Below are 13,377 nucleotides of genomic sequence, written 5' to 3' on the forward strand. Positions count from 1 at the left end.
TACAAGCATCCCCTAAGCAACCCAGGAAGGGACCTGAGGCTGGGAAGGAAAACCAGCCCTCCCATGAAGGTGGAGTCAGCTCCCTAAAGGGGAGATGACCAGCTTACGGCATTCTGGAAGCACAGGAAGCCCCCAGCGGAGTGCACAAGAGGGGTCCACTCCACTGTGTCAGATGCTGTGCTCCTGTAAGGAGTGAGGGGCAGGTGGAATGTGCAAAGCTCCACCTGGCTGGAGCTGCAGGTGCACCGTGGACGCAGCCGAGGCGTGGGAGCACCTTGTGGCGAGGTCTGCTCGGGCTTAAGTATCAGTGGGGACAGTCTGGATCCTGTGCTGCCTGGGACTTTAGGACGGCGGGAGGATCCAGAACACTGCTATAGAGTCAACACTGGTTTTGTGGCAGGGACTGAGCTGGGAGAACACTGGGGTGCAGGGAGCCAGATGTGTAGGTAACTTTGCTTACTACTGTTGAGGCAAGTTCCCCGCAACTCTAGCTCCAACCTGAACTTGCACAACAGGGACAACCCCAAAAGAGATCAAGTTCAATAACAACCAAGAGTTCACTCTAGCATGTCTGGACCACCAGCAAGAAGCCTGGTATGTTCTGGAATCAGTAACTATTTCTCCAGCCCCCCCAGTGCAGGACCAGGTAAACAAGGGCTGACTTTCACAGCTGGATCACATCAGGTCTCTGGTTTGTTGTCATCCTGCAAAATCTTGGAGCCAGTGCATTCAGGACAAGGAAGAAGGAAATACTACAGGGGTGAGTAGAGACACACTCCCTCCTCAAACCCTACACAGCTTCGTATGTGAATTGGCAAGACCAGCGTGCACCAGTGTCCTTGAGTTTCCAGATGCTCCTTTGCAGAGAGGGTGCCTGGAGCTGTGTCCACTCTCACTCTCCTAACAGGCTCAGATCCTGATGGCCACACAGCAGAGCCACACCATTACGTCACAGGTTGGAAACCCCTCAACTCTGCCGCTGTGTTGACAGCAGCTCAAAATGCACGCGAACAAGCACAGGTGTGCGTCAACAAAGCATTATTTACATACGCAGGTGATGGGCGGGATGTGGGCAGTGGAGCCTAGTTTACCAACCCGTGCTTGACGGAGATGAGTGAACTAAACCTAAGCCAGCACCACTGACAGTCCCATGAGGCCAAGATGGCAACATTCAAGGAGTTTATGAATGAAACGTTCAAGGATTTTATGAATGAAAGTTTCCACGACATCATCACATGCAAAACTCAATTTCATTTACAGGTTTCATGTCAAGTGCTCACTACGCGCTGTCAGCTAGTAGACTTCCATATGTTGTTTTCCCTATGCCTGATATTTCCAAGTTTTGAAAATTCACCAAATGGCACCACCATATGGCAGAGGCTTTCCTTCGCATGAAGGTGTCTCAGGAGGGGCCTCAAGGGTAGGAGGAAGTCTGAGCTGTGAACGTAAAGTGGTTATGAAAAACCGGCCCTGCCTTTTTCCCAAGGCTTAGTGGGTAACACAGCTGCGAAGGATCAGGTGGCATGGCCAGCCCCCACCATCTAAGGGGCTTTTACACTGAGCTCTAAATTCCTGCACCTGCCTGCTGCCCAGGCTCCATCCTCTTCGTCACCCAGGGAAACAACCCAGGCAGCAAACGCCGATGGCCTCGGGTAGGAATAGGCAGCGGGTCAGGGTGCAGACGCGCACTGGCCTGGCCGTCCATTCTGTGGCCACTACAGGCAGTTGGCAGAGCCCCTAGGCCACGGACACCAATGGAAAGGCATGCCTTGGTGATGGTCACAGGCAATCAGGTTGAGGTGCCACAGCCACAACCACGGAGAGCCCTGGAGAGCTCCTCCAGCAGCTCGGGACCAACCAGCATCCTGAGTGAGCTGAGTGGCAGCGTCACGTCGAAACCCCCAGAACAGCTCCACGAGCAGTGGTCAGCAGCCCCGCCCTCCTAGAGGCCCTGCAAGCTCTGTCTCCTCTCACACGGGCTCAGAGCCAGCCCTTCCGCAACACGGGCTGACCTCAGGCAAGGATTCATAAAATCTTTGCATTGCCCACTGTGCAGGCCACAGCCACGGCCTCCCCCACTTGTAGAGCTGCAGCTGGCCACAGACAGAACAACCCAGTCTCACATAAAGAAGGGAAAACTAAAATAGGAAAAGTTGAAAACTCCATCATCCATGGGCCCTACATGCTGGGCCCTGCACGCCATTGAGACTTCAAGAGCTCCGACTTCCAGACAGCCTACCTCAAGCTGCCCAGCCCCAGGGTTTGTGAGGCCTGGAGCCATTTATAATGAAATAGACAGCCGGCACCACGGCTCAGTAGGCTAATCCTCCGCCTTGCGGTGCCAGCATACCGGGTTCTAGTCCCGGTCGGGGCACTGGATTCTGTCCCGGTTGTCCCTCTTCCAGGCCAGCTCTCTGCTATGGCCAGGGAGTGCAGTGGAGGATGGCCCAAGTGCTTGGGCCCTGCACCCCATGGGAGACCAGGAGAAGCACCTGGCTCCTGCCATCGGATCAGCGCGGTGCGCCGGCTGCAGCGCGCCGGCCGCAGTGGCCATTGGAGGGTGAACCAACGGCAAAGGAAGACCTTTCTCTCTGTCTCTCTCTCTCACTGTCCACTCTGCCTGTCAAAAAAAAATAATGAAATAGAAGCTGACTCTGGGGGCCTCAGGGGATCCTGCAGATACAGGGTAGGCCCCAAGTGGAAGGGTAAAGTCAGGGCTGGTGTCCACCCCCTCAGTACCTGTGTATGATTCTTACTTGCCTGTGCACCTGTAGGCCCCAGGCACTGTGGGTGAAACCCAGTGCTTACTGCACTACCCTGGCACTGGGCTGACCACTGGAGCACAGTGCAGGACCAACAAGTGTCTGCAGACTAGAGGAATGGACGAGGAGGACAGAGACTCCACATCGCAAGACCTGCTGTCCTTGCCCAGGCCACATGGAAGGCACTTATCCTCATGTCCAGTGCCTCCTTGATGTCCCTTCCAGGTGTGACCCACTGTCCCTCAGGGAGACAGTGTCATCTCATGAGAACAGTGGGGCCCAGGCATGGAGTCCTGGTATCAGATGCCCATCACAAGGGGCAGTGCCCAGGAGGGCGAGGCTGTGGCTGAGTGGCAGATGGAACCAGGGAGTAAGGAGAAGATTCACAGACCCCAGGGAACCAGAAGCGTGGCTTGGAGAGAAACCCTGCCAGGAGGCTGGTATGGCTGGGCGTGGAGGGGGCCTCGGGCCATCAGTAAAATTAGGACCAAGAGGGCACTGGGTGCTGGGTGAGGTAGGGCATCGCATGTAGAGCTGACTGTGCCTCCAGGTCACTTACGCCTCATGCGAAGCCACTGGCAGGTTCTCAACAGAGACGGCTGTTGACACAGGGTTGAAAGGTCACTCCAGTTGCACAGTGCCCCAGCATGAACCCAGGAGCCGGAGCAGGACCAGGGAGCCTGGATGTCTGTGTGGCAAAAGAGGCTCTGACAATATTCCCTAGCAAAGCCCAGGTATGCCCCCAGCTTTGCCCACAGATTAAAACTACTGCATTTGCAGTTTCTCCAAACCCCACCTAACTATCACAGGAAGGGAGCGGCTGGGAAGGGCGTCCTGCAGCAGGAGCCAGGCCACCCTGTCCACTGCCGCGTCCCTCTTGTCCCTTGTCCCTCCAAGCCAAGAGCCTTACTGCAAGCCCACCCTTCGTGTGGGCACACAGAAGAAGCTGCAGGGCAGCTGCCAAGCCTGGAAGAATGAATCCGTGATGCAGGGAGCCCCGGCAGGGGCGCAGAGTGTCTGATAAGTAGCCCACGTGGCGCTTGGGAAGCAGGAGAGGATGATCGGAATCCCCAGCTTTCCTGGGCCCCTCGGGCTTTGGTCATGGACGGGAAAGAGCATGAAGCACACATTCCCAAGTCTCTCCAGTCCCCAAAGCATTCCTGACATCCACTCAGCAAACACGGATGACGGGCAGGGCAGTGGGACCAGAAGGCTGCTCAGCAGCCGGGGAACCGCGCCCTCCACAGAAGGAGCTGTGCCCTCCGTGCCTGGGCAAACCTGGGCTTTATTCAGCACCAGGACACTGAGCGGGCCGCGGGCTGGCTCTGCAGGCGCAGCTCTCCGTGCAGGTGCAGAACGTGCAAGTTCTAAGCATGATCCGATATAACTGCACTGTTCTAGAACCAGGAAGGAACAAGCAGGCAGGTAGCAAATATTTATTGGAATGCCTAACTTGGGCTCAATTCTTCAAATGCCTGTGCTCATATAACTCTTTTTTAAAAAGATTTATTTATTTATATATTTGAAAGGCAGAGTTATAGAGAGGCAGAGGCAGAAAGAGAGAGAGAGAGGTCTCCCATCTGCTGGTTCATTCCCCACATGGCCACAACAGCGGAGCTAAGCTGATCCGAAGCCAGGAGCCAGGAGCTTCCTCCAGGTCTCCCATGAGGGTGCAGGGGCCTAAGGACTTGGGCCATCCTCCACTGCTTTCCCAGGCCATAGCAGAGAGCTGGATTGGAAGTAGAGCACCCAGGACTCCAACCGGTGCCCATATGGGATGTAGGCACTGCACATGGAGGCTTACCCCACTATGCCACAGTGCTGGCCCCTCATATAATTCTTTTTCTTTTTTTCCCCCAAAGAAACCTTTTATTAAGAGTACAGATTTCATAAATACAACTTTAGGAATACAGTGATTCTTCCTACCATACCCACCCTCCCACCCACACTCCCACCCCACCTCCTCCTCCCTATCCCATTCCCAGTCCCATTCTCCATTAAGAAAAAAGAAACAAAAAACAAAAACAAACAAGCAAACAAAAAAAAAAAACCTGTTTCTCGACAGTCAAAACAAGGGCTGTTCAAGGCATTGCTTCTCAAAGTGTCAATTTCACTTCTACAGATTTCTTTTTAGGTACTCTATTAGTTATCACAGATAAGGGAAACATATGGTATTTGTCCCTCTGGGACTGGCTTATTTCACTAATAATAATGTTTTCCAGATTCATCCATTTTGTTGCAAATGACTGGGTTTCATTTTTTTTAACCACTGTGTAGCATTCCATAGAGTACATATCCCATAAGTTCTTTATCCAGTCTTCAGTTGACAGGCATTTAGGTTGACTCGGTGTCTTAGCTATTGTGAATGAAGCTGCAATGTACACAGGGGTACAGATAACTCTTTCATATGCTGATTTCATTTCCCTTGGGTAAATTCCCAGGAGTGGGATGGCTGGGTCATATGGAAGGTCTATATTCAGATTTCTGAGGTATCTCCAAACGGTCTTCCATAGTGGTTTTATCAGTTTACATTCCCACTAACAGTGGATTAGGGTACCTTTTCCCCCACATCCTCACCAGCATTTGTTTGTTGATTTCTATATGAAAGCCATTCTAACTGGAGTGAGGTGCCACATCATTGTGGTTTTGATTTGAATTTCTCTGATGACTAGTATTTCGTGTGTCTGTTGGACATTTGGATTTCTTCTTTTGAAAAATGTCTGTTTAAGTCCTTTGCCCATTTCTTCACTGGGTTTGGTTGTTGTACAGTTTCTTGATCTCTTGATATATTCTAGTTATTAATCCTTTATCAGTTGCATTGTTTGCAAATAATTTCTCCCATTCTGTTGGTTGCCTCTTCACTTTTCTGAGTGTTTCTTTTGAAGTACAGAAGCTTCTCAATTTGATGTAACCCCAATTGTTAATTTTGGCTTTGACTGTCTGTGCCTCTGAGGTATTTTCCAAGAACTCATTGCCTATGACACCGTCTTGCAGTGCTTCCCCAATGTTCTCTAATAATTTGAAGGTATCAGGTCGTAGATTTAGGTCTTTAATCCATTTTGAAGGGATTTTGTGTAAGGTATAAGGTAGGGTTCCTGCTTCATACTTCTGCATGTGGAGATCCAGTTTTCCCAGCACCGTTTGTTGAAGAGACGTCCTTGCTCCAGGGATTGGCTTTAGCTCCTTGGTCAAATATAAGTTGGTTCTAGAAGCTTGGGTTGATTTCTGGCAGTTCTATTCGGTTCCATTGGTCTATCCATCTGTTTTGTACCAGTACAAGGCTGTTTTGCTTATAACTGCCCTGTAGTATGTCTTGGAATCTGGTATTGTGATGCTTCCAGCTTGTTTTTTGTTGTGCAAGATTGCTTTAGCTATTTGGGGTCTCCTGTGTTTCCATATGAATTTCAGCATCATTTTTTCTAGATCTGTAAAGAATGTCTTTGGTATTTTGATTGGTATTGCATTGAATCTGTAAATTGCTTTTGGAAGAATGGACATTTTGATGATATTACTTCTGCCAATCATAAACATGAAAAGATTTTTCCATTTTTTGTATCTTCTTCTATTTCTTTCTTTATGTTTTGTAATTCTCACTGTAGAGATCCCTGACATCCTTCGTTAAATTTATTTCAAGATATTTGATTTTTTTGTAGCTATTGTGCATGGGATTGATCTTAGAAATTCTTTCTCTGGCCGGTGCCATGGCACAGTGGGTTAATCCTTCACCTGAGGCACCTGCATCCCATAAGGGCATCGGTTCTAGTCCCGGCTGCTCCTCTTCAAATCTAGCTCTCTGCTATGGCCTGGGAAAGCAATAGAGGATGGCCCAAGTCCTTGGACCCCCTACACCCATGTGGGAGACCAGGAAGAAGCTCCTGGCTCCTGGCTTTGGATCAGTGTAGCTCTGGCTGTTGTGGCCATTTGGGGAGTGAACCAATGGTCAGAAGACCTTTCTCTCTGTCTTTCCCTCTCACTGTCTGTAACTCTACCTCTCAAATAAATAAATAAAATCTTGAGAAAAAAGAAGAAGAAGTTCTTTCTCAGCCATGGAATTGTCTGTGTATACAAAGGCTGTTGATTTTTGTGTATTGATTTTATATCCTGCTACTTTGTCAAACTCTACTACACATCCCAATAGTCTCTTAGTGGAGTCTTTTGGGTCCCCTATGTATACAATCATGTCATCTGCAAATAGGGATAGTTTGACTTCCTCTTTCCCAATTTGAATCCCTTTGATTTCTTTTTCTTGCCTAATGTTTCTGGCTAAAACATCCAGTACTATACTGAATAGCAGTGGTGAGAGTGGGCATCCCTGTCTGGTACCAGATCTCAGTGGAAATGCTTCCAACTTTTCCCCATTCAAAAAGATGCTGGATGTGGGTTTGTTGTAAATTGCCTTGATTGTGTTGAGGAATGTTCCTTCTATACCTAATTTACTTAGAGTTTTCATCATAAAATGGTATTGCATTTTATCAAATGCTTTCTCTTCATCTATTGAGATAATCATATGGTTTTTGTTATGCAGTTTGTTAATGTGATGTATCACATTGATTGATTTGTGAATGTTGAACCATCCTTGCATACCAGGGATAAATCCCACTTGGTCCAGGTGAATGATCTTTCTGATCTATTGTTGGACTCGATTTGCCAGGATTTTGTTGAGTATTTTTGTGTCTATGTGCTTCAGGGAAATTGGTCTGTAGCTCTCTTTCTCTGTTGTGTCTTTTCAGAGTGTAGGAATTAAGGTGACAGTGGCTTCATAGAAATAATTTGGGAGGATGCCCTCCCTTTCAATGGTTTTGAATAGCTTGAGAAGAATTGGAGTTAGTTCTTTTTCTTTTTTTAAGATTTATATATTTACTTAAAAGAGTCACAAAGAGAGAGAAGGAGAGGCAGAGAGAGAGTGAGAGTAAGAGAGAGAGAGAGAGGTCTGCCATCTGCTGGTTCACTCTCCAGTTGGCCACGATGGAAGGAGCTGCACCAATCTGAAGCCAAGGAGCCAGGAGCTCTTTTGTGTCTCCCACACAGGTGCAGGGGCCCAAGGACTTGGGCCATCTTCTACTGCTTTTCCATGCCTGGATTGGAAGTGGAGCAGCTGGGACACAAATTGGCACCGATATGGGATGCTGGCACCACAGGCAGTGGCTTTACCTGCTACACCACAGCATCAGCCTGTTAGTTCTTCTTTATGTGTCTGGTAGAATTCAGCAGTGAAGCCAGCTGGTCCTGGGCTTTTCTTTGTTGGGAGAGGCTTTTCTTTGTTGAGAGAGTCTTTTTTTTTTTTTTTGAAAGACAGAGTGGACAGTGAGAGAGAGACAGAGAGAAAGGTCTTCCTTTGCCGTTGGTTCACCCTCCAATGGCCACCGCGGCTGGCATGCTGTGGCCAGTGCACTGTGCTGATCCGATGGCAGGAGCCAGGTGCTTATCCTGGTCTCCCATGGGGTGCAGGGCCCAAGCGCTTGGGCCATCCTCCATTGCACTCCTGGGCCACAGCAGAGAGCTGGCCTGGAAGAGGGGCAACCGGGACAGAATCCGGCGCCCCGACCGGGACTAGAACCCGGTGTGCCGGCGCCGCTAGGCGGAGGATTAGCCTACTGAACCATGGTGCCGCCCGGGAGAGTCTTTATTACTGATTCAATTTCCATCTTGGTAATGGGTCTGTTTAGGCTTTCTTTGCCTTTCCTGGCTCAATTTTGGTAGACTGTGTGTGTCCAGGAATCTATCCATTTCTTCTAGGATTTCCAGTTTGATGCCATACAGCTCTTTGTAGTAATTTCTGATCATTCCTTTTATTTATCTGGTGTCTGTTGTTACATTTCCTTTTTCATCTCTGATTTTAGTGATTTTGGTCTTCTTTCTCCATTTTTTTGGTTAGTTGGGCCAATGGTGTGTCAATTTTGCTTATTTTTTCAAAAAACCTGCTTTTCATTTTGTTGATCTTTAGTATATTTTTTGTTTCAATTTTGTTGATTTCTTATCTAATTTTAATTATTTCTCTTTTTCTACTAGTTTTGGGCTTGGTTTGCTGTTGTTTTTTGTAGAACCTTGATATACACTGATAGCTCATTTATTTGGTGACTTTCCAATTTCTTGATGTAGGCACCAACTGCTATAAACTTTCCTTTTTTGCTGTATCCCATAAATTTTGATATGTTGTATTATCATCTTCATTTGTTCCTGGAAATTTTTTGATTTCTTCTATGACGCATTATTGATTCAGGAGCATGTTTTTCAGTCTCCAAGTGTTTACATATATTGTGGAGATTTCTGAATTGCTGATTTCCAGCTTCATCGCATTGTGGTCTGAGAGGATGCCTGGTATGATTTCATTTTTTTTTAATTTGCTGAGACTTGCTTTATGGCCCATTATGTGGTCAGTCCTGGAGAAAGTTCCATGCACTGCTGAGAAGAATGTGCATTCTGTAACTGTAGGATGAAAAGTTCTGTAGATATCTGTTAGATCCATTTGATCTATAGCGTCGATTAACTCTGATGTTTCTGATTTTCTGTCTGGTTGATTTGTCCATTGCTGAAAGTGGGGTATTGAAGTCCCTCAATATTATTGTATTGGAGTCTAAGTCTCTCTTTAGATCCCTTAACATCTCTTTTAAATAGCTAGGTGCCCTGTCATTAGGAGCATATACATTTATAATAGTTACATCTTCCTGTTGAATTGATCACTTAATCATTACATAGTGCCCTTCTTTATCTCTTTTAACAGTTTTGTGTTAAAGTCTTTTTGTCTGATATTAGGATGGCTATACCAGTTCTTTTTTGGTTTCTGTTAGCATGGAATATCTTTTTCCACCCTTTCATTTTCAGTCTGCGTGCATCTTTGTTAGTGAGATGTGTTTCTTGTAGGCAACAAATAGATTTTTTAAAAGGTTTATTTATTTATGTATTTGAAAGAGTTACACAGCGAGAGAGAAAGAAAGAGAGAGAGGTCTTCCATCTGATGGCTCACTCCCCAGTCAGCCGCAACGGCAGGAGATGCACTGATCCAAAGCCAGGAGCCAGGAGTTTTCTCCGGGCCTGCCATGTGGGTACAGGGGCCCAAGGACCTGGACCATCCTCCACTGCTATCCCAGGCCATAGCAGATAGCCAGATCGGAAGTAGAGCAGCCGGGACTCGAACAGGCACCCATATAGGATGCTGGCACTTTAGGTCAGGCCATTAACCCGCTGTGCCACAGTGCTGGCCCCTGGTTTTGTTTTTTAATCCATTCTGCCAGTCTGTATCTTTTGACTGGAGAGTTGAGGCCATTTATATTCAAGGTGACTACTGATAAGTAACAACTTTGTCCGGCCATTTTTCCATAAATATTCCCATTTTTAAAGATTTATTTATTTCTTTGAAGGTATAGTTAAAGAGTGGCAGAAGCAGGGTCGGGGGGTGTCTTCCACCTTCTGGTTCACTCCCCAGATGGCTGCAATGGCCGGAGCTGAGCTGATCCAAAGCCAGGAGCCAGGAGCTTCCTCCAGGCCTCCCATGCGGGCACAGGGGCCCACAGACTTGGGCCATCTTCTATTGCTTTACCAGGCCGTATCAGAGAGCTATATCAGAAGTGGAGCAGCTAGGATTTGAACCAGTGCCCATATGGGATGCTGACACTGCAGGCGGTGGCTTTACACACTATGCCACAATGCTGGCCCCAATATTCTCATTTTTTTACTTTGGATTTCCTTTGCAGTTTTACTGGGAGATTTCCTTCCTTTACCTTCTTCCATAGTGAGGACCATATTTCTGTGTTTCTGTGTGTAGTACATCCTTAAGCATCTTCTGCAGAGCTGGATAGGTGGTGACAAATTCTTTCAATTTCTGTTATGCAAGGTCTTTATTTCACCTTCATTCATAAATGAGAGCTTAGCAGGGTACAATATTCTGGTTGATATTGACAGGTTTTTTTCTCTGAAGACTTGTAATGTAGCCTGTAGGGTTTCAGATGAGAAGTCCGCTGTGAGTCTAATTGGAGATCTTTTGAAATCTGGCATTTCTCTTGTGCACATTTTAGAATCTTTTCTTTATGTTTCACTGTGGAGAGTTTGATTACAATGTGTTGTGGGATGATCTTTTCTGGTCACATCTATTAGGAGTTCTATGTGATTCCGGTACTTGGATATCCCTTTCTTTCTCAAAATTGGGGCCCTCATATAATTCTGATATCAACTCTACTTTACAGTTAAGACATAGACTCAAAGACTAAGTGAATGTTCCCAACTCACTGTACAATAAATAAAAATGTTGGAATGTGATTGAATCTGAGTCTCACCTGACTCTGGAGCCCAAACTCTGCCTCTCTGTGATTGTTATCCACCCAAGTCTGTCCCCTGGATCAGAAGTGAGTAGTCTGGGGTTAAGACTGGGTTAATTCACAAGAGACAATCCCCCACAGTTTTGGGGAAATGGGGTTAAGATTTCAGCCACGACCTGAAGAAGATCACATGGCAGAGTCTTAGGGGCACACCAGCAGTAGGTCTGAGTGGCTCAGGACAAATCCCGGTGCTGACGTTACAAGCGATTTTGCCAATGAGGAGCATCCCTTTGACCCTGGAGGGCTGCAAGTGGGCTGGGTGGGTATGAGCTGGGGATTGGTCTGTCGTGATCCTACGGGTCCTCCATGAGGCAGCAAAGTGAGGATTCCGACCCACGTAGGGAGTCTGTGGTCCCGGCCACAAGTGCGAGCAAAAGTGATTCCATGATCAGCCAGGCGGTTCTTGGGAGAATCTCATCGCCTTTGAAGATCTGAGTCTCACAGCCCGCGTGGGCGTCCTCACCAACTGAGAGATACAGACTAGGGACTCTAAACACTTGCTGAGGCACACACAGGGCGAGCGCCCCTCCTCCAAAATGTTCCAGACCAGCAGGACTTGGCGTTCTGGAATTTTTCGGATATTGGAACATCTGCACATACACGATGGGATAGCTTGAGGAAGGGACCCAAGTGTAAATGAGACTCACTTATGTTCCAGCTACACCTTACACACATAGTCCCAGGAAGTTTTATGCACTGTTTAAATAACTGTATGTGGTTGGACTGCAACGACTGTGTGAGGCCACGTGTGGAGTTTCCTCGGGGCTCACAATTGTGGACTCTGGAGCATTTCAGACCTTGGATTTTTGGATTAGGGCCGCTCTCCCTGTGGCTGAATAGGATTTACACAACAAAAGGGAGCTGCTGCTACAGGAAAAATGTGTCCTCCCCCCACTTCATGCTAAACCCCAGCTCAGCTCCTGACCTCCCCACGGAGACCTGGATACCCCCTAGCAGGTGTGCTCCTGACCAGCTAGGCTGAGTGTCCCTCTCACAACACACAGCCAGGCATCAAGGCTGACCGCAAGGCCGCTGCCCAGGGCTCTCCCCTGCGGTGGCCCCAGGGCAGCAGGCATGGGGGCCTCATGGCAGTGCTCCTCAGATGCCAGCTGCAGGGCTTGGGGACACCACACTCCCTGCCTTTGGCCTGCTTGTCTGCCGGCACTGTGGAGTAACAGGTAAAGCCACCGCCTGCAGTACCGGCATCCCACAGGGGCAGTGGTTCGAGTCCTGGCTGCTCCACTTTCGACCCAACTCCCTGCTAATGCTCCTGGGAAAGCAGTGGAGGATGGCCCACGTGCTTGGGCCCCTGCACCCACATGGGAGACCTGGAAGAAGCTCCTGGTTCCTGGCTTCAGTTCGGCCCAGCTCTGGCCATTGTAGCCATCTGGGGAGTGAAGCAGCAGATGGAAGACCTCTCTCTGTCTCTCTGTGTCACTGTGTCTCAGTCTCTACCTCTCTAAAATTCTTTCAAATAAATAAAATAAATCTTTTGAAGAATTAAGAAAAAACAGCCTGTGATAGGGAGCAGGAGTCTGTGTGGTCCCCAGGCAGACCACAGTGCTCAGCACAGAGTCAGCCCTGCGCTCCTTTGTCCCGTCACCTGGTGGGTTCCGGTTTCCACCTAGAGGGCAGGGCCCCAGCCAGAAGCCCACATCCACAGCAGGTTATGGTGTGGGTACGGAAGGCAGGCGTGCGCTTGTGCAGGGAAAAGCTGGACCTGCCTGCAGCCCGGGGGCTCTGCGTCGCCCCTCTACTCTAATGAGTTCTCACCAGGGGGACTCCTTTGAAGCCCAGGAGGAGGGCAGAGTCACGGGAACAGGCAGAGGCTGGAGCAGCCTGGGGCTGTTTCGGGAGCTGTCTCCATAGGACCCAGCCTGGACAGGACGCTGCGAGGCCGGGCACCTCTGCCCTTGGTCACAAGGGACCACGCGGAGCAGCAGTGCTTCCTGGAGAGTCCTCTTCGGGGCAGGTGCTCCGGAGTCCACTGGGCACAGAAGACAGGATTCTGTCTGCCAGAAACATTGTGCTCCAGGGGCGAGAGGGAGGTGGGGGGGGAGAAGGGGAATGGTGAGTGGGGGGAGGGGGAAGAGGGTGGTGAGAGACTGATGTGTGGGGAGAGGGAGACGAGGGGTGGGGAGCGGGGGAAGGGGAAGAAGAGAGGTGGGGGAGGCCCGGGCTGCTCAGCTCAGCTCGGGGAAGAGGGGGAGACTGAACCAGTGGGTGACAACAGGAATTAGCTGCAGAACACCTTGATGAAAGGAAGGAGGGAAGCATTGAATCTCTGAATGAAAAATAGATTA

General features: G+C 48.8%; 1 protein-coding gene across 1 annotated transcript in view; it reads right to left on the reverse strand.

The window, feature by feature from the left end:
• Positions 1-13,377, reverse strand: part of SH3RF3 (SH3 domain containing ring finger 3) — a 334,282-nt gene that overhangs the window by 104,165 nt on the left and 216,740 nt on the right. The window lies entirely within an intron of this gene.

Source organism: Oryctolagus cuniculus, chromosome 2, assembly GCF_964237555.1.
Source record: "Oryctolagus cuniculus chromosome 2, mOryCun1.1, whole genome shotgun sequence".
NCBI lineage: Eukaryota > Metazoa > Chordata > Mammalia > Lagomorpha > Leporidae > Oryctolagus > Oryctolagus cuniculus.